Consider the following 20,992-nt stretch of genomic DNA (forward strand, 5'->3'; position numbering starts at 1 on the left):
GATTCCCACGGTTGTCCTCTTTTCGGAAATGCATGGGGTTCCCTGTTTTCCTTGGTGGCTTGGACACCCGAGGCCCATATCTGTATGATGTGCCGGTCGGCAGAATGGCTGAGATTCCCCTCTGCAAACAGACTGGGGGTTGCTTGCGTTTTCAGCTTGCCCCTTGCCAGCCAGGTAGGTGCAACCACACATGTGAGGTACCGTTTTCATCGGGACACCTGTGGGAATGCGGGACGGTAGGCCATGTGTTGTTGGGGGCGTTTTTCGACGGGTGAGCCGAGCGAAATGTGCGGAAAATGCGTATTTTTGTCCCACATTTCGGACTTTGCGGGGGTGTCTGGGTAATAAATTCTGGGGCGATGTGCGCAAATCATACCTCTGCGGATTTCCACGGGTGTCCTCTTTTCGGAAATGCATGGGGTTCCCTGTTTTCCTCGGTGGCTTGGACACCCGAGGCCCATATCTGTATGTTGTGCCGGTCGGCAGAATGGCTGAGATTCCCCTCTGCAAACAGACTGGGGGTTGCTTGCGTTTTCGGCTTGCCCCTTGCCAGCCAGGTAGGTGCACCAACACATGTGAGGTACCATTTTCATCGGGACACCTGTGGGAACGCGGGACGGTAGGTCATGTGTTGTTGGGGGCGTGTTTCGATGGGTGAGCCGAGCGAAATGTGCGGAAAATGCATTTGTTTCCCCACATTTCGGACTTTGCGGGGGTGTCTGGGTAATAAATTCTGGGGCGATTTGGGCATATCATACCTCTGCGGATTCCCACGGATGTCCTCTTTTCGGAAATGCATGGGGTTCCCTGTTTTCCCCGGTGGCTTGGACACCCGAGGCCCATATCTGTATGTTGTGCGGCAGAGAGTCTCAAATTCCGGTCAGAAAACAGACTTGGGGTTACTTGTGTTTTCGGCATTCCCCTTGGCGGCCAGGTAGGTGAACCCACACATGTGAGGTACCGTTTTCATCGGGACACCTGTGGGAACGCGGGACGGTAGGCCATGTGTTGTTGGGGGCGTGTTTCGATGGGTGAGCCGAGCGAAATGTGCGGAAAATGCGTTTTTTTCACCACATTTCGGACTTTGCGGGAGTGTCTGGGTAATAAATTCTGGGGCAATTTGGGCATATCATACCTCTGCAGATTCCCACGGGTGTCCTCTTTTAGGAAAATGCATGGGGTTCCCTGTTTTCCCCGGTGGCTTGGACACCCGAGGCCCATATATGTATGTTGTGCCGGTCAGCAGAATGGCTGAGATTCCCCTCTGCAAACAGACTGGGGGTTGCTTGCGTTTTCGGCTTGCCCCTTGCCAGCCAGGTAGGTGCACCCACACATGTGAGGTACCGTTTTCATCGGGACACCTGTGGGAACGCGGGACGGTAGGTCATGAGTTGTTGGGGGCGTGTTTCGATGGGTGAGCCGAGCGAAATGTGCGGAAAATGCATATTTTTTCCCACATTTCGTACTTTGCGGGGGTGTCTGGGTAATAAATTCTGGGGCGATTTGGGCATATCATACCTCTGTGGATTCCCACGGGTGTCTTCTTTTCGGAAATGCATGGGGTTCCCTGTTTTCCTCTGTTGCTTGGAGACCCGAGGCCCATATCTGTATGTTGTGCCGGTCGGCAGAATGCCTGAGATTCCGCTCTGAAAACAGACTTGGGGTTACTTGTGTTTTCGGCTTTCCCCTTGGCGGCTACGTAGGTGCACCCACACATGTGAGGTACTGTTTTCATCGGGACACCTGTGGGAACGCGGGACGGTAGGCCATGTGTTGTTGGGGGCGTGTTTCGATGGGTGAGCCGAGCGAAATGTGCGAAAAATGCGTATTTTGTCCCACATTTCGGACTTTGCGGGGGTGTCTGGGTAATAAATTCTGGAGCGATTTGGGCATATCATACCGCTGCGGATTCCCACGGGTGTCCTCTTTTCGGAAATGCATGGGGTTCCCTGTTTTCCTTGGTGGCTTGGACACCCGAGGCCCATATCTGTATGATGTGAGAGTGTGACATTTCCGGTGTGAAAACAGACTTGGGGTTACTTGTGTTTTAGGCTTTCTCCTTGGCGGCTAGGTAGGTGCACCCACACATGTGAGGTACCGTTTTCATCGGGACACCTGAGGGAACGCGGGACAGTAGGCCATGTGTTGTTGGGGGCGTGTTTCGATGGGTGAGTCGAGCGAAATGTGCGTAAAATGCGTATTTTTTCCCACATTTCGGACTTTGCGGGGGTGTCTGGGTAATAAATTCTGGGGCGATTTGGGCATATCATACCTCTGCGGATTCCCACGGGTGTCCTCTTTTCGGAAATGCATGGGGTTCCCTGTTTTCCTTGGTGGCTTGGACACCCGAGGCCCATATCTGTATGATGTGAGAGTGTGACATTTCCGGTGTGAAAACAGACTTGGGGTTACTTGTGTTTTAGGCTTTCCCCTTGGCGGCCAGGTAGGTGCACCCACACATGTGAGGTACCGTTTTCATCGGGACACCTGAGGGAACGCGGGACAGTAGGCCATGTGTTGTTGGGGGCGTGTTTCGATGGGTGATCCGAGCGAAATGTGCGGAAAATGCGTTTTTTTCACCATATTTCGGACTTTGCGGGGGTGTCTGGGTAATAAATCCTGGGGCGATTTGGGCATATCATACCTCTGCGGATTCCCACGGGTGTCTTCTTTTCGGAAATGCATGGGGTTCCCTGTTTTCCTTGGTTGCTTGGACACCCGAGGCCCATATCTGTACGTTGTGCCGGTCGGCAGAATGCCTGAGATTCCGCTCTGAAAACAGACTTGGGGTTACTTGTGTTTTCGGCTTTCCCCTTGGCGACCAGGTAGGTGCACCCACACATGTGAGGTACCGTTTTCATCGGGACACCTGAGGGAACGCGGGACAGTAGGCCATGTGTTGTTGGGGGCGTGTTTCGATGGGTGATCCGAGCGAAATGTGCGGAAAATGCGTTTTTTTCACCATATTTCGGACTTTGCGGGGGTGTCTGGGTAATAAATCCTGGGGCGATTTGGGCATATCATACCTCTGTGGATTCCCATGGGTGTCTTCTTTTCGGAAATGCATGGGGTTCCCTGTTTTCCTTGGTTGCTTGGACACCCGAGGCCCATATCTGTATGTTGTGCCGGTCGGCAGAATGCCTGAGATTCCGCTCTGAAAACAGACTTGGGGTTACTTGTGTTTTCGGCTTTCCCCTTGGCGGCCAGGTAGGTGCACCCACACATGTGAGGTACCGTTTTCATCGGGACACCTGAGGGAACGCGGGACAGTAGGCCATGTGTTGTTGGGGGCGTGTTTCGATGGGTGATCCGAGCGAAATGTGCGGAAAATGCGTTTTTTTCACCATATTTCGGACTTTGCGGGGGTGTCTGGGTAATAAATCCTGGGGCGATTTGGGCATATCATACCTCTGTGGATTCCCATGGGTGTCTTCTTTTCGGAAATGCATGGGGTTCCCTGTTTTCCTTGGTTGCTTGGACACCCGAGGCCCATATCTGTATGTTGTGCCGGTCGGCAGAATGCCTGAGATTCCGCTCTGAAAACAGACTTGGGGTTACTTGTGTTTTCGGCTTTCCCCTTGGCGGCCAGGTAGGTGCACCCACACATGTGAGATACCGTTTTCATCGGGACACCTGTGGGAACGCGGGACGGTAGGCCATGTGTTGTTGGGGGCGTGTTTCGATGGGTGAGCCGAGCGAAATGTGCGGAAAATGCATATTTTTTCCCACATTTCGGACTTTGCGGGGCTGTCTGGGTAAAAAATTCTGGGGCGATGTGCGCAAATCATACCTCTGCGGATTCCCACGGGTGTCCTCTTTTCGGAAATGTAGGGGTTCCCTGTTTTCCTCGGTGGCTTGGACACCCGATGCCCATATCTGTACGTTGTGCCGGTCGGCAGAATGTCTGAGAATTCGCTCTGAAAACAGACTTGGGGTTACTTGCGTTTTAGGCTTTCCCCTTGGCGACCAGGTAGGTGCACCCACACATGTGGGGTACCGTTTTCATCGGGACACCTGTGGGAACGTGGGACGGTAGGCCATGTGTTGTGTTCGTGTGGTTTTCATAACGTTTTGACCCATTTGCTGGTGCCCTTTGTCTCACAACCCTTTCTTTTCCCAAATGTGACCTACATTTAGTCGCTGCTTTAGCCACCATACACTTTTGTAACCTGCACAAGTCACCTACCCTTGAAAAGGTCTGCCTGTGCTCTTTCAAAAAATGTATGGCTGCCGTTCCTCACCACATTGGTTTTCCCAATTTACACATGCTAAGTGCGCCTGGTCAGGCCGTGAGCATAAAACTCCTGTGTACCATGGCTCAGTGTTTGGCTTGTGGTATTGCTTGTTTTGTAAAAACACTACAAAAATGGTATGCTCTCCTAACTGCAAGAGTCGGGGGAATGTAGTGGAGCATTGCTTTTCTCAAAATTCATAGAAGCCATTGGCGTACCAAGCCAACCATGTCCAACACATACCTTTTTTTTCAGTCATTTTCCCGCTTTTCCCCCATTCGATGGCAGTTTCCCCTACCTAGTTGTTGCCTGACCTATGCAAATCACCCCTTCCTAAACTTGGAATTATGTCTACTTTTCAGAAATATATGACTTTCTGTCCTCCAATTTGGCTTTCCTGCTCTTTTCTTCCATTCCGTCCATGCATGTCCAATTGGCAAAAATGGCAAAAATCGCCTACCTCTCACAAAACGGTTGATAACCACATCAAAATAATTTTTTTCCATTTCCACTCAACCTGTTCCTGAAAGCCAACACATTTGTTCCTAGCTCTTACAAGGAAAAAACCACAGGCTTCTTTGTACATCATTTTATTGGCATTTTGTGAAAAAAGCCAAAATTTTCACACTTTTTCCTTATTTTCTCTCACCCCCCTACAGCAACCTGGGATTCCTGGGTGGCGTTACGACCGCCTACATGTGGGAAAAAAAGGAGCCAAATTTGGCCGAGATATCTCATGTAACAAAAAGTTACAAGCCATTGAATGGCCACATACCGAAATCACCAAAAAAGGCCCTGGCACTGGGGAGAAATACCCATGGCACTTAAAGGGTTAAACTCATGGCCATCACACAAAGATGCCTTTTTGTCCATGTCCCTTCATACTTTTCAGAGTGAATCACTCTGATTAGTCCATCAGACCCTCCTGTTCAGTCCAATATATGTGCCTGCCTTTAAAAATCCACAACTGGGGGGCCCAGCTCTAGCCATCTGGATCCTAAAAAGCTGGAATGCCCTCCCACCAGCACTAGGAAATGAAAGAATCTTACATTGCTTTCCTCAAAATTCTGAAAACATTTATGTTCAACCAAGCCTCTTTGTGATCTCACCATGACAAATAGCTAAGCTGGCTACAACAATGCCATCCATGTGCTCATTTTTCTCTTGTTCAATGTATTTCTGTACCTGTACCATTGAACCTTCTGTACTCGCATCACAATTCCGCTGGGCTGATGTGCGCCCTTATATTTAAATAATTACCACTGAAAAGTGACTATTGAAATTACACCACAGCTAACACATTCTCCTCAAAAACTGCTAAACCAATGCCACATCTGTAATCTTAAAAGCCGTCTTTGCTCCATGGACACACAGTCCCAATGTCTATCATTAGACCAAAAAATTGTTTTTTCTTGCCATATTTCTCCTTGCATTCTAAAACCCTATGCCACTTAAATCTTCTAAACACATCAGGTCATCCTATGAGGCAGTCCTACTGTGAAACACATTTATTTTTCTGTTTTGCAAAAGTATTCCTTATTTTTAGGTTGGCACCTTTTATTCCCAGGTGTCTCTGTGTATTCTGTGTTTACGTATTGCTGAGCCTACATGTAAGCTCACTTACTCGTCCTCTGCAACAAATTAATTTTGCATGTAATGCACTTTATTTTGACGATAAATGCAACATATAAAACACAACTAGCTGAGCATTTTCCAGCCTCACTCTTATCGCTAAAAGTAGCTTTCATTTGATTTCATTCAGTAGCTACACCAGCTGCACACATAGGTGATACTGTCACGCTCACCTGATTCCCACGGAGGCGCAGGTCTGGCTTCACACTACGCATCATACAATGCTATCTCTCTCGACTGACTTGACCTATGGTTCTCGAGGGTGTTCAACCTATCAGTGCTTTAAAGTAATACCACTGATATCTAAGGCGCTATAAGACTGCCAAATAAAATGACATAACATAACCTAAACCTCTAACAGTTGCGCTCGCTTGGTGCGCATAAGAAATGTCTTTCATCAAAGGAATGTTTTCAAACTTTTCAAATGTTTTGGCAAGTGTTTCAAAAATGCGCGACAATGCTCGACAAACGAAATGTTTCCTATTTATTCCTATTTTTTTCAGGACTTTGGATCCAGGCGTCTTCTAGCCGCTATATTAAGCGTAGGAATTTGAGTGTATCCTCTCTCTTCTCAGGCGTCCTCCCCGGTATCTCTCTCTATAACCTCAGGTCTCCTCCTGGTATCTCTCTCTATATCCTCAGGTATCCTCCTGGTATCTCTCTCTATTGCTCAGGTACCTTGAGTCAATATTTCTTCCTCTTATATATATATACATTATACTCTTACTCTAACATTATTTTTGTTCATGTCCCACCTCCCTCTGTTACCTTTTACTGGGGTTCCCCAAGAATGTTTTGGCTTTTTCCCAAATCTGGAATGACATTATTATTTTTCCCTGAAAAGTTACCACAAATATATAGTCCCCTTGTGCCATACTGTTCTGCCTCCCTGCCCTGTCCCTTCTTTTCTATTGGCTAGGGCAGCTGCAGTCTGCCCCATCCCTATCTTATTTTCTATTCCCTTTACTCTACTCTTATCTTGGGCAGAACAGTATAGCTCACCTTAGTGTTTTAGTCTTGACTGTCCAGTCTCTTTTGGGCTTGAAGAGATGTAGTATGTTCATCATCCTATCCCTCCTGGCTGGCTCACCATGTGTTCTCGAAGTCCTTGGACCCCGATCTTACTCTTCAGCACCTCTTCCGCTCTGACAGGCACTCCTGGACTTTCTGGGGCTCTCGACATTTCAGAAAAAGTACTCAGACAGCATACAGGAGACCGAGTCAAGTTCATCAAAGACATCAGGTTTTATTCACGCCAGACTGACACAAACAGCATTGTTGTCAAGTACACAAACTCTGACCCCGTGCTGAAAATGGAGCTTGTTTTTATATCCTTTTTAGAAAGAGTGTCGAACCCCCACACTTTTTTAATACACGCCCAGGCAAAACTCTCCATTGACTTTACTCTCGCACCTGGCAATTATTCATTCTCTGCTTAAACCTTCAAATTGAAACACATTTTGGCACCCGTCATTGGATTTTCCCGGCCACTCTACCCTTATATGGTCATGCAGCTGTGTTCCTAGGATAAAACCTCAGGCACGGCCTCGTTGTCTGTCTGGTCTCAGACTGCTTATCTGGTTTCCACAGGGCACTGTGGCCTTGAAACATTCCTGCTCCGGGGGCTGACTCATGACACCACTATCTGCAGAGAGCTTCTTCATTTAATGCATTCTATTTGCTTATTAAAGGCATTGTCCGAATTAAAGGTATTTGCCAGTTACACAAATGGTAGAGTTCTTATTCTGTCTGGGTATATTTAAACACTTAGTGATTTTCTCCTACTCAAGTTTTATAATATGCATTCTGTACCCTGCATACTTACTAAACCATGATAAAAAGCATTTTCGGCTTTATAAACATAACACCATTAAAGTACTAATGCATTTCAACCCTATGAGTTCTATTTCTACACATTTACAATACTAAATCACCCAACACAAATTTCTATGCCTAGCTTTAAGTGGGGGGGCTGCCCACTACTGCATTCAGTTGTTGGTACCTCCTCTTCATATTGGTACCTCCGTTACAGGCCACCCTGGAAAAAAAGGTTCAGGAATGAGGAGCTGGTCACTCTCACAGCTTTGTGGATGAACACAATGTGGACTTCTATACTTGTGCAGGCAGAACCCTCTCAGTCACGGAATGAGAGCACTTATGGCAGGAGGTGAGTGATAAGATAACAACGTGTGGAGTGGTATATTGTACTGCCTATGAGGTATCTAGGTGAATGGGTGATCTGACTATGAGAACAAAGCAAATGTTGGGGAGGAATGTGAGTTCAGCCCAGGCAAAAGGTGAAGGATCCCCCCAGATTAAAGAGCTGACCCAAATCGAAGGCGGTGAGCGGCATCCTATTGAGTCAACAGGCCATGGGAGTTGGACACATCGGGTGAGCCGTAGATTCAATGTAAGCATATTTGCATGTACAGTGGACATCATACATGGTCCTTCTCTTCCCTCTTTATTCTGCGTGTCATGTGAATACACCCTGACCCATGTAATGGGGTTCTGCATATCTGATAAATGCATCATCCCAGGGACAGCATAGCATAGCTGTCCTTTCAATCATAAATTTGTGTTTGACACAAGAGAAAATGACTACCTGCTAAACTGAATTTTGAAGGCAACGCAGTGGTTACAGGGGACAATCCACATGTCATTTCAGAGGATGGGCATGTGGTCCTACAACAGATGCCTCTTTCTGGGATACACTTTACTGCTGTCCATGTATTAGCCATGTCTCGGGTGGCTATAGCAGCCATTGGCCAAGTAGGGGGTATACCAGATAGTTCACACACCATCTGGAGTCATGTGCTCACTGGAAAGTCTCAGGTGGCACTGATGACATAGTCAGGTCATCACAACCTGGCCTGACTATGAGTGGCAACCAAAGCCTATGTCTAGCTTTGACTCACAACACATGTAGCAGCTGCATAGGAGCATGGGCAAGGACACCAGTGTACATATGTTCTGTACAAAGAAAAAGGTGTTTACAAGGATGTAAGTCCCAAATGACCTAGCACATTTTGTGGTTGTTAAACTTGACGGCTGACCTTTAGGGGTAGTATATTGGTAGACCTCATATGCACATATGGCACCAACGTCAAGTCTGACACTGCCAGAGGCCATTGGTACCAATGACATATATATGTATGTAGGTATAGTGATAGCCAAGTCCTCTTAGTGCCTTGATTCTGTCCACCTAGAGTGTGCGCACAAGAGTGTCATGTGTACTGTTCATTGTATGGGTGTGTAACACAGTTGCTACGCTCGTGTGGAAGTGTATCACATGATGGTCAGCACAAACACCCATGGCTCCTACAACCTCCTTGTCATTATAGATTGGCACCCAATTACATTGGGTGAAGGTCCACCACTGTTTGATGTTCACCCATCCCCAGCTTGGCATTTACTCATCCTACCTTTGCCACACAAATTGGACAGGGGCAAAGGAAGCCGCCACAGTACGGGATGGCTACTCAGTAGGATTGAGTCTGACATGGGTCTGTGCAGCACATGTGGCCTGTCACATGAGCAAGCCTGGGAGGCTTGCAGGGACAAGGCTTTACAGGCCAATCAGCATACACAGCTTCTCATGGTATTGTCATCCAAAAGACTAATCAGGGAGTGTCAGGTAAAGGGCTGCAGATTGTGGATAGTGACTCTTGTAACTTCTGCTTGTGGGTGATTGGTACAGTGTGGCATTTGTAACGGGGCCAACCAATTGGGCCATGTCGGGTAATGGGATTCAGAATGGGAAAACATGGAATGAGTAGGTGGACAAGAGGGATCATTCATGCTGTGTCAGTGGTATTGTGGCCAGTGTCCTTAGCATGTAGGCATTAGGTGTGTCTCTGCAGGAACTTGTACCATATAGCACGTGTCCACTGAAGATGGAGGTCTGGCTTCATGACATGGCCATTGCATGTTGTACACAGTGAGAGGAAGTTTTGAGTGTTCATCGTCATTGCATGTGCATGGCGTGATGATATTGCAATGTTTATAGCAAGCATTTCCAAGGTTGCCACACAGAAGTGATAGTGTGCATGACATTTGTATGGATGTAGCATTTCATGTAGCATGTTTGGTCGCTTTTCTAACATGTGATCTGCTCTGTGTCTAGGTCATATGGGATTGGTGTAGGGGGCCAATAGCTGTTAGGATGCATGGGATGCTGGGTTATTGTGATACATTATAGAAACATTGTAGCCTATGTGCGTACATGGTGAAGTGTATGATAGTTGTTTGTTCTTTTGCAGGTGAGGATTCCCCAGAGGATGATCAGACTGCACCATCTACGGGCACAGGCCAGCTCGCTGTTTCTGGTGATTATCCCCAATTTTTGCTGGCAAAAGTGAGCTGGCCTGATGGCTCTTCCTCCTTGGAGATTGTGGCTGCTAATGTAGATGATACAACTAATATACTTCCAGGGTTGCCCCTGCAAGGACTACGTGCTCTTGCTTTGCTAAAAAATTTTCACTGAAAAGTGCTTTAAACTCTTAATTTATACAGAAACAACTTATTTGCTCATTATTCTGTCACATTTGGAAAAACGTATGGAACCACATATGTGGCGCAGTTTGCTTTAAAATGACATTGAGGCAGTGTTGTAGAATGGGTTCAAAGTTGCCTATGCATTTCAGATATAATCCGTCTTCAGGGCTGAACCCTCAATAAACACTCCTTGTTAAAAACTGCGTCTTTAGGACCTGTACGGTAGCCAGGATCTGGTCAAAATCATCAGTATCTTGTATCTTCCATAATACAAGCAGGCAATGCTCTTATGCACAAAGATCCAGTGCATAAGAGCTTCTTATGCACAAAGATGCAGTGCATAAGAGCATTGTCAAGCTAGTATTAGGAGTTCCACTTGTTCATGTCAGAGGCGGGATCATAGGGGACAGACCCCGGCCAGCTTACCCTTATCTGGTGGCACAACAGCCTACATCTGCCAGTGGTGCCCGGGCACTGGGGCACATGTGGGGCAAGATACACATGTGGCTTGTTCTGGTGTGTCCACGGTTGGAAGGGCTGTATCTTGGTCAGCACCATTGCAAACGTGTTCAGTCCCCAGTGCTGGGTAGGCCTGGCATATCAGGTACAGGACTTCAGCCACAGACTGTTGACTCATTACGAGAGGAAAGACAATTTTCATTATGACTACCTAAGTCACGAAGAGACGGGGGCCACTTGGTTGGCAGCCAATCTGAGTAGGAGGAGAAGTTCTGCATGCACGTAGCAGACAGAGACAGGTCCTGCAGAGAATATGACCAAAATGGGCCATGCAGTGATGGCATCCATTGGGGATCTTCGTCAGGAGATGGGTGCACTGAGGGAGGACAAGGACCAGAACATGGTGCCATTGAGGGAAGGCAAGCATCAGGATATGGCTGCCAACGGTGGGTTGTTGCATGCCTCCTTGTCATGCATTGCTGTGTCAATGGAGGATCAGTCTATGGCGCTGCATGATTTGGGTGATCTCCCAGTCCAGAATGCCCCACAGGAGGGGGACCCAGTAACTCTGAACATGTTGCTTCTCCTGGATTGGTTTGCATGTGGTATGCATGCTGTTGGTTTGGGTCTTCCCTGTTATTGTGTTGCTAGTGAAGGTGGTGTTTGGGATGTCTGCTGGTGTATTTATTGTTGGCAGTACGGTTCTTCTTTAGGATGTCTTATGTGATGTGGTCTGCTTTTGTTGTGTGCACAATATTTGTTACGGTAGTTACTGGTAGTTACTGTCATCCTAGTAATAGTTCCATGGCACAGGCGTGACTGTAATCAGTTGCCTGCAGGTGTAGGTGCTCACATCCTGTCACAGAGAGCGGACTGCAATGCCACTCATAGGAGTGTACATATAGTCTATTGCAAAATCTCTGTGGGTTCTGGGCTCTCACTATAACGGATAAGTGTTCTGCCCAGATGACGTATGAGTTTGGGTACTCTTTTCCAACTTAACGGGCAGTGTGTGCTGGAGTTTTGGTTGCAGTGTGTCATCACCTGATGTATGTGTGAGCCTAAGGTTTCTGCCTGGTGGTGCCGGTGGTTGTTGTTGTTATTATTGGGGACTTGGATTATGTGATGATGGCACTGCATGTAATCTATGTGTATGGGTAGTGATAATGTGAGTCATGTCATGTGTTATAGGTGTCCTGTCTGTGTTTGTGCATTTTTGTGGCACATAGAGGCAGATGACCTTGCAGTATGTTGTTTCTGTCATTGTGCACACTCTCATTGCCGCTCATGGAGAGGACTTCCCAGGGTGTTATGTTGGGCAGACAGGATTTAGCTATTTCATTATTGAAACCCGTCATGGGTGGGGGTTTGGAGTGTGTTCGCAAACACGTTTGCACCACATGGTTGCGGGTGGCCACACCCTGCACCCTTTGCCCTATTAGGTGTGGTGATGGGGCCTTTGGGTTTGGCCAAACCCCCCGCGCACCGCCATAGCTACTCCATGCAGTGTGGCTATGTTGCGCAGGACACAACAGTAGGATTTTACATACCACCGGTGCGGTGTATAGCTAAACACAGCTCAAGTTGTCAAGGCAGCAGAACCGTTATTTGATTCTCCAAGGGTGCACTGAACTAAGCTCTAGTGACAGTCTGTGCACCCTTGTAGCTGGTCTCTGCTGGGTCATGAGGAATGATGACAGTGGGTAGGCACTGTCCCCTACAAAAGGGTAAATGGTAAATATTGGTTAGCTTGGTTCCTGTTGCAGGTGGATGTTTTGCATTTTCTTGTTTGTGAGTGTCATTAATTTTGTATGTTCAGTCATACTCACCAAGGAGCAACATGTTGCAAAGGTTCCAGATGCCAGAATATGATTGATAGGGTAATGGCGGAGGATGTAGCTATCATGAGTGTATCCAAGAAAATTGGCATTTACATGCATTCCCTTTGCATCACAGATGACCTGAACATGGATGGAATGGTAATTTTTCAATTTGTGTACATGTGGTCCGTTCCTCTGGGGTTTTAGCGCTACATGCAGGCAGTCAATGGCTTTGAGGATCAGTGGAAACTGTGCTATGGCATATAACTCCTGGGCTATTCTTTGCCTTGCCTGCAGCGTGTGGGGCATGTCAATATGGCCATGTAGGTGTGCAGTGATGCACTGCAACACTTGATGCAGGCACTAGGATTGTGTGCTGGGAAATTACTCCTACTACAGATGTGGTCCACTGTAATCAACCAGTGGGCACATATTGAAGGGCTGCTAAGATCTTCAAATGCAGAGGTCCATCATGAAAACACATGTTTTGTGATGATAAGTCAATCTCCTACTCCCTGATCATGTCCTGGATGATGGGTAGGGATGATTTGTATGTGATATATTCCTCTTCATCTCGTAATCGAAAAATGGTGGTACTGTTGTGGAGGACTCTGGGCCTCCTCCTTCCTGCACTTTTTTGTAAACACAAGGGCGAGCAATGCGTGGTTTGCTAATCTTCCTGAATCTCCATAGGCTTGCACAGCACATTTTTACTTTGCACATGCTCTGGATAGTGTTGGGATGCACATAGTGCATCCCAGCCAGGCAAAAAGGTTCAGGCTGAGAAAAACATATTAACAAGTGCCACAGTGTGAGCAGCTTGAGTTTGGTGCGGCAGAAGGCACATTTATCACTTGTAGCTAGTTTTGACACACATTAGATATATCACATAGCTCCACAGAAAGAGCATCAAATGTACAAATGTTGCTGATGCAGATGTTATAGATAGGGCAGCGTATTGTAAACCCAGTGTTTAGACGTAGTACATGATGTTATGTCTTGCATAACATACTAGAAGGGAGTTGAGCTAGGTGCAGTGAGAGAAAATGGAGTCTGAAAGGTGATGCACTAAATGTGAGGTCAGTGATTCGACCTGGCAAGAATGCCACCATATTGGATCTCTAGTGCTAGTACATGATGATTAGAATGAAGGCCGTGATGTGGAGCTGCAGCTCTGTTTAGCTCATTCCCAAGACAATTCCCTTTTCCGTCCCCAAAGTGAGAAGCCAAGGTCAGGGGCACCTCTGCTTTGCAGATATACGCTAGTTGTATCCAGCTGCAGAGTTTAAAGGCGCTGGTAAAGGAATGTTAGATGTGGGGAGGAAAGGCAAGGATGCGCCCTTTGAAAACAAATTTATGGGAACAGGGCTAGAGGATTTTGTGAAGCCAACAGGCCAGACAGAGGTTTAGAGCACTACTGCACACACCCAAGAAGCAGCCATCCCATTTGAATCACAAGTTGATGCATAACCAAAGCAAATAAATCCCTGAACATCAGACCCAAGAGTGTTGACCTCGTCACGCACCTTGGGTTGAAAGGAGATAAAGGCAGAGTTATGTCTGGAACATACTGTGATTTGGGATAGGAGGAGCAGAGGTGATGCCAATAAATTCAGTACAAAGTCGGGGGTGCAGCTTGTGCACGACACTGGTATAATGAGAAGGCCTATTGTCTTATCAAGCAGAGTTGGCCTCGCCAGTCTTACTTTGAATGTGTCTGATTCAGAGGGGTACACATTGCGTGATGGTAACGATGTATTAGTCTATCAATATACTCATTAGCCAATCCTGTACCTGGATTCAATAGTAACTATGTAGTGAACCACGTGCATAGGTGAATGGGCTTAGATAATATGTGGCCAATCGGTCTAGGGACTTTAGGGGTGGTATTTGCATGTCATATAGGTGGTAGCCAATGAGGGGGGTGGGATGACCTTTGTAACCTATGTATGGAAATGTGAGGTTTTACGCTATATAACCTGTAACGCCTTGGGATGTGACAAGCTCTATGTCAGTTCGGTTCTACTGGACCGTCTGAATCTTTTTGCATGTAATAAACCTGGTTTTCCCTTTCAAATTGGTGCAGTGGTTATTTGGCCTTTGGATTATTTTTTATCGTTCGGGTTTTGGGTCACATCCTTCTTTACAATAGCCGGGATGTTTTAGGGCGTTTGTGGTTTGGGCTAGAGCACTATATATTTTAAAACATGTTTTCACATTGTTGCGGGAGTTTGGGATTTTGCCTGGTGCCTCCCTTCCTACCCAAATGTCACTCCCCTTTTCCCCCCAATAAAATGAGGTTTCATGCTTATTCTGCCCCATTCTCAGCTGTTGTGCTTACTCTTCCTTTGAGCTAATGTGGCGCTAACACCATGGTACGTGAAATTTATTGTCAGTGTGCAAGGGGTGCTCTGTCTTCGAAAAGTGGCTTTTGTGAATCACAGTCATACTTTGTATGCTGCGCAAAGTGCACTTTTTTGGCGCAATGTCAGTTTGCACAAAACGTTTTGTAAATCAGGCCCAGTGCCTCTGCAGGATTAATGCATCTCAGGGGATGTGCTCTCCACCTAAATATCAAGAATCAAATTTGTTTTTGCATAGTTTATGTGGCAGTTAATGATTTTGAGCATTGTGGTTCCAGCAGAATGTATGTTCAGTTAAACAAACATTTGTCGATAATGTACAGGCAGAACAAATGGATAGACGATGCGCCATTCAGCTTGACCATTTAATCTGTACCATTTTATGCAGAAAAGAAAGGGAAAGCATTGCTCAAAGGCAACAAATAGCTAAACACAAGAGACCTCAAATAGTAAGCAGATAATAAGGCATACGCATTGACAGTGTTAGGTTCAACATCAATATGGTCCAAAGCAGAAATGGAAGAGTTTTCTTGATGGTTAAAAATAGATGACAAGTATTAGTCGATCATCGGAGCGGTGGTACGAAGGCTCACGGATAGATGGCCTTAGGTCGAAAACCTAGAAACAGGCCACGAGCCCATAGAGAATATGCTGAACACAGCCGAGGGAGGACATGAAACCTCGAGGCTCTATGAAACACTGTTAGACAGCACGACCAAGCAAGAACTTAAGAGCAAAGAGAAATGGGAACACGAGCTGAGCTTCCAATTTGAGGATAAGGAATGGGGATCTATAACCCACTGTCATAAAAAGGTATCCAGAAACACCCGATTGCAACTCATACAGTTCTACATCACTAATAGAGCATAACTCACACCTGAGGTCATCTCCAAGTTCAAGGGGCGAGCACCAAAGAATGCCCAAAATGCAACAAACTCTGCGTGGGGATGACACACATGTTTTTGGGATGCCGGATAATACAATCCTTTTGGACACAAATCGCTGCAAAGGTGGCCGAGGCAGATATTAACTTAGAGGTACTGTCACCAAAGGCATGCATTCTGGGCAGATACAAGAAAAGCAAGAAGAACAAGCCTCTGAATAAACTTAAGGACTTGATGTACATTCTAGCAAAGAGACACGTAGCCGTGGGTTGGAAAAGCCCCAAAAACCCAAGCACAATATTATGCTGGGAGGACCTCCGAAAGTGGGTGACGGCAGAAACTGGTGCATGGGAGAATGCGCTTTGAGAACAAAAACTAGACGCTAGCGAAGATCTACACCAATGGGTGGCGCTCACGGTGTCTTTATTCAATCCCAGAGAGGAAGCTGCTTCCTCCGAAGAAGCAGGCACCCCATGAAGGACAACTGGAGAAGGCAGAATTGAAGAAGGAACAACTGTTGTCTTGGGAGGGTGGGGGCAGGGAGTGGAGGGCGGGGGGATATTCAAGTTATTACGAAATAGCACATTAATGACACTAATTGTTATGTTGTTATAAAACCCAATAAAAATGATTAAATAAAAAAGTATTAGTCGATCACATAGACATCATTGCGATGTTGTGGAACTTTAACCGTGACATCTGTACAGGGCAATTTAGAACTCACCATAAATAAGAATTACACAGTCACCTGTACCAGTATCTAGGTTCAACAAAGGATGAGGGTAACTCTGCTCCAGTAGCCCCAAACACAACAATCTCATGAGCTCACCCCACACTGCTGTATAAAATGTTTTAATTTCTCAATTGGCGAAAGAAACTACACCTCTTTCTGCCTCTGCTGCACGTCATTGAAAGATGGATATACTTTCAGCTCCAAAGACTTGCTGGTATCGTGTGAGCTATTCTGTTGCTGTGCCATTAAGATTTCAAGGAATCCTATAAGTGACTGGAGGGGGCGTGGAGCGCCGGTTCAGAGAGTCTAATGCTGAGTCCAGTCACTCTTCAAAAGGCAGACGAAGCATGTTGTGAGCTGTTATTTTCAGCTCAAAAGACTTGCTGGTATCGTGTGCGCTGCTGTGCTGATGTGCCTTTAAGGTTTCAAGGAATCCAATAAGTGACTGGTGAGTGTGCGCAGCACCGGAACGGAGAGTCTGATGCCGAGTCGAGTCACCCGCCAGTCAGCCAACAAGGGCTGATTAGGGGAGTGTACTATGGGATTGCCTGGACGTCAGAGCGATTATAAACATGGCAAAAAAACTTCCCAAACGTGACAACGTAGACTGGCGTGACCAGGAATACAGAGGTAGAACCCTAAGGAGCTCTCGCCTTCCAGCAGTTTTAACATCAGAACAGGTCGGGGGGCCAGCTGCCCGGGGGAATTGTCATCCCTGCGAGGACCCTAGGGTAAGACTTTAGAAATATTGACAATAACGAGAGTCCTCTGTTTCACTGATGCTGATGGAGCGTGTTGAAGCTCCATCTACTTACAACTCTCCCCCAAAGCCTCCGTAACGCTCACCCCTTTCAATGCTCTTCACTGGAGCCCTCTGTGGGGCGAGTGTTACGCCTACAAGTGGGGTTGTTTCTAGTGGTGGGGTGAGGGATAGGAAGAACGCTCTGGTGGTGGTTGGCCTATTCTCCAGTGTGTGTATAAGTGTGGCAAAGGCGGTCGAGACAGCCAAACTATTGCTACTGGACCAAAATGTGGCTACAAAACTGAATCTGCCCGAGGCATTGCTGGGTAATTTGGTCCCTCCTATAACCATCTCGCCTGGTTTGGGGCTGTTAAAAACTCGGAAGAAGAAGGAGATCAGGACAAGACTCCAGTCAGGCGAACCCAAAGTTTCTGTGGAGTGTGGCAGTCCCCTGTTAAAGTCCTCACTTTCATCCCCTCCAACTGGAAAAAAAATGAATGCCTGTTTTTCGTTTTTATCTTATGATCCTCAGAGGGGTAGTAAGAGTGAGAATTGGGAGGCTGCACGGACTCCAGGTGCTTCCTGCGACTCCCTTATGGTGCAACATCTTGCTGTGCAAACAACCAGTGGTGCGGTGGAGAAGGCCTTAACTACCAACTGCTGCCATACCCTGGAAGTGGCCATTTTGATTTTAAAACAAAAAAAGATCTTTGTCTGCATTTACCTAACATTGAGTACTATAAGAAACAGCCCCTGAGCTAAGGTGGAGGTGGAACGGTGCCCGTTTGATGGGAAAAGAAATTGCAAACCCATTGGTAGTTCCGGGTGTGGGGGGGAAATAACCACAGCGTCGGGAGGGCAACTACCCTAAGAGAAGAAAAGATGATAGGGATCCTCCCAATTAAACTGACTGAAACTGACATTTTGGAATACACAAAGGAGGATTAAACCCACTCTAAGGTAGTGAGTGACCTAGGATTTAACACCATCCTAGGTCGCAACTCGGAGGACCGACCGTCAGCCCAAAAAAGACTGAGAACCTCCTCTTCAGGCTTGAAGGTCACAGTGGCTCGGCTGGTCCTGCTAATGATACCGGTAAAAGAACCAGTGGAGTATAACCGTGACGGAGGGGCCTTGGACGCAGAAGTTCTCCTGACTCTTAAAGAGTCACCTATTAAAAAAAGATGGTAACTCTTTTGCATAAGGAGATCGATAATTTGAATTAAAGGATCGACTAAATTGACTTAAGGGTGTGGAATTCTTGAAGTGTAATTGAGGCTTCATCGAGTAACTAGTGTGCAGAAAGCCACCTTAGCCTAAATGTTATGGCCCAGGAAACCACCTCACCCATGAGAAAGGCGCTGAAGTTGCTGTGGCCGCCTAACCACCTGTTCCACGATTACAAGAAACGGTTGACAGAGACTGAACGTGATTGACTGAAAAGGATGGAAAGTGGCTGCTCAAGAGTGTCATCTATGAGTTTGCCTTCTCCTATCTTGACCTCGCAAACTAATACGGCTGTGACCTGAGCGAACTAATAACAAAAATCAGCACATTTAACCTCTCTTACAAAAAGAAAAAAGCCAATCTCACCCGTTTAGCCAGCTATCAGTGATTACTATCGCAATGGCTCCCTTCATGTAATTGTACGAAAGCATCAATGACAACCTAAAAGACCAAACAACATTAATAGCAATCCTTCATTCTAAGATGACTTTCATTGAAGGATATATTATGGCTAAGAAGCCTACCTGGGATGGCCAGGCGTGGGCAAGGGATGTGAGTGAGGGCAGACCAGCAAACCCCTGCGCCGTATCTAGGCTCGAGGGGGAGGAGCATTCACCAACACCGCATCATGCCCCCCTGGAAAACAGGTGTCTAATGGCGATAAGATTGCAAGAAAGTTCAGAGTCGTCTTCATGGCCTCAAACAATTTCATCGGAGCAGGAGCCGAAAGGAACCTCGGCAAGCTGGGTGGACCTCAGTGAAGGCACCCGGAATAAAATAAACCCCTTCCTCCGGATGAGCCTTTACCATACCAAGAAGCAAATAAAGTGGGCATTACATCAAATTAGTATCCGCTTTTTGTCCAAGAGAAGAGGACTTTTTTGACAAAGATATCACTCCCCACAAGTGAGAAACCGCAGCCCTGAAAGTTAACAAAAACAAAGGAAAAAAAACCTAGAGAAGGCGGTGAATTTGAATAATCAAATCTGTGCGGAAGAACATCTGACCTCAGACTCCTCAATGGCAATTGTAAATGTATTCACCCACTTGATAGAGGAGGTGGAATGGTCAGACAGTGCCCAAAATAACACTTTTTGTTCTGTAATATCAACTTCGGAAATGTCAATTAGTGGTGTCACCCAGAGTCCTTACACTGGCTGAAAAAAGAGAGAGGATAATAGCTAAACACAGTCTTCTGGTATTGGCAGAGTCCAAAGCCTCTCGTTCTCAGGGAAGACCTTTATGGAAGTCAGCCAATGTCCCGACAAGACAGAGAACCTTACTAGCGAAACAGAGCCTGGTACATACACAGAGGGAGTTTGTAGAGAAAGCGATATCAATGATAGTGACACTCTGGGGAACGTTTCTCCAAAAGGACACAAAAAGAACAAAGAACAGTGATAATTGCTAGAGCAAATGACGGACAGAAGTTGGAGCTGGTAGAGGGGTTAGTGCCCTACCCTCAGACCGACAACTCAGTCAAGAGATCTTACGCGGTGCCTCAGGCTGGAAAAGGTAGTAGACAGAGAGAATTACTTCATCTTGAATAGACATAATGTCCTAACCCTTTTGCAATGCATTCCGGACCTATGCCAAATAAATACTGAAAACATCTTGTTAATTGAATTTGTGGAATAAGTGAGAATGGACCTAATATATCTACATATTCGCTCAAGAGTAGTAAAGCAACGGATCCTGGATTCAGCCACAAGCTTCCAACTCTTAGGCTTTGATCTGACATCTCCACTGGAAAATGAGTTGGAAACCTGCAGGTAAAATATAATAGAGAATCTTAGTGATGCTCGTAACTCCACACATAGAATAAGATCAGACACCTGCCAGTTTATATCACCTGACAGGAGGACACTTGGTGATAGGGTGGGTCACCATCCCAAATCAGGTCGGCCGACATCTGCTCTTGAGGGTGAGACTGATAGATCGCCTATGAAGAACTTCTCCTTGACGATGAAAGGTGTTGGAAGAGAATTGTCCAAATAAAAAATAGCCCAGAAAAATCAAAATCCTCCAGAAGCAGTGGAGGCTGACCAATGGGCTTGGCTACCAACGTAAGCTAACCGCAAGACCGACTAAGTAAGCTTGCAGAAAAAAAAGAGACTTGAGCTTTCACTGATTTCATGGAATATGAGAGGGTTTTCGCACTTGTTAAGAGAGGGGGATATAAAGAGGAGTGTATTGTACTTCGTATGCCTACAAGAAACTTGGCTGACAACAAAACATATAATGGACAGATTCGCCTCCTTCCTAAAACCAGCAGTAAAATCTGGGAAAGGCCATCCCTGTGCATGGTTGCTGACCTTAATTAGGAGTGGTGGTGAATTTGAGGCTGTAAGATTGTCTAATATTGGACCATTTATTCAAACAACATTATTAACAAAAAGGATA

This window comes from Ambystoma mexicanum, chromosome 7p (genome assembly GCF_040938575.1).
Source record: "Ambystoma mexicanum isolate Mex_15411 chromosome 7p, UKY_AmexF1_1, whole genome shotgun sequence".
NCBI lineage: Eukaryota > Metazoa > Chordata > Amphibia > Caudata > Ambystomatidae > Ambystoma > Ambystoma mexicanum.